The sequence below is a fragment of the Belonocnema kinseyi genome, chromosome 9, assembly GCF_010883055.1.
Source record: "Belonocnema kinseyi isolate 2016_QV_RU_SX_M_011 chromosome 9, B_treatae_v1, whole genome shotgun sequence".
NCBI classification, from domain to species: Eukaryota; Metazoa; Arthropoda; class Insecta; order Hymenoptera; family Cynipidae; genus Belonocnema; species Belonocnema kinseyi.
In genome coordinates, this window is record NC_046665.1 from 39016098 (window position 1) to 39017817 (window position 1720).

Here is a 1720-nt window from a genome sequence, read left to right on the forward strand (position 1 = left end):
GCGAAACCAAAAACCTTTGAATATATATATATATATATATATAATTAAAAGTTTCTTAAAGAATCTTGAATATGACGCAAAAGCATAGTGCACTGAAAAGTCCGCAAGTACTAAGAAACGAACCCGAGATCGCACGCACGAACTGAATATTTACCAAACGCCTAACGCCCCAACCGATTCACCCAGTGAAACGCGTTGGGATATCTTTGATCAAAATCATTAGCACTTGTCCAATAATTCAAGGTCCAAATCTTTTTAAATCTCTTTATTAAGCAAAGATTTAAAAAAAGTCGTTCAGTATCATAATTAATCTAATTGTACTAAAAAATACAAATATTTAGTTCAAGATTTAACCTGATATTGATCAGGAAATAAGTTCATATTAACAATAGCAGTACACTGTTAAAAGAAATTCGTACAACGCCACACTGAAGTGCGAAGTTCTAATGATAAGGTGCGATATTTTGGTGCGAAAGAGCATTTTTTCAACCAAAATACACTTCTCCGGTGTAAAGTTGGTAAATTTACGAACTCTCAACTTCCCAGTGTTGAAAATACTAAAGAATGATACCGAGGAGTTGTGAATTTAAATCTAAACTTAAAATTTCACTGGACAGCGTCAAATTAAACACTAATAATGAGCGAGAAACATACAATCGACACTATACGGTGCGAAAACTAACAACGATAAGTTGTTTTGCGCGCGCAAACGCAGTTAACTCGTGTAGGCTTGTGTGAGTCGACCAAGGTCACATCTTCCCATTTCATTGTTGCATTGTTTGGTATACTTTGTGTTTGCCGGTCTGCGGGTAGCTACGGGTCGAGCTCACCCGACTCAATGAATGACGGTCTATCTGCTCCTCAAATTTGTTTCTGTTTTGAAATTCCGAATTGCATTAGAACCATTTGACTTATTGCAAAGAGGAAAATATAATTCACTTCACGTAAATAGATATAGGAGGCCAGATTTTTGGGTCTAAAATGTTTCAAATTTAGTGCTGCATATCTTAGTCATATTTTAAACAAACCATTAATTCTTAACAAATAAAAAACGAATTTTGATAAATTAGTTAAATTTTCAACCTAAGAAATGACTTTAAAAAAATACATTTTTTAACTGAAAATTGTAGTTTATACTTATGTTTACAGTTGAAAAAACTAATTTTTAGCCCCAGAAAATGTGAATTGTAAACCAACTAAATGAATTTATAAATCAAACAAATGAAATTTCAAAGAAGAAGAATAATTCGCCACTAAAGGAGTTAGAAGCTAAATTTATAATTGAAAAGATAATTTTTCAAGAAAAAACATGTCAAAAAATTGTTCAATTTTCATCTTTAGAAACGAATTTTAAACTGACACAATAAGCATTAAACCAAAAATGGACTAGTTAAATTTTCAGATAAAAAATGGAATTTTTAACAAAAGAAATGAATTTTTAGTAAAAAGATTAACTTTTAACAAAAAATGGAATAATTAAATTTGCATTATAAAAAATTAATTTTTGATAAAAAACATTTAAATCTACAACAAAATAGTCCAATTTTCAACCAAAGAAATGAATTTACATACAAAAAGAGTTCGTCCAAAAAAGAAAAAATACATGAATTTTCAAGCACATACCAGGTGTATACATATGAAACCGGTATTTTTTCAAGAAAAAAACATATTTATTTCAAGAGAATGATAACAAATATTTTATTCAAAGTATGCGCCCTCG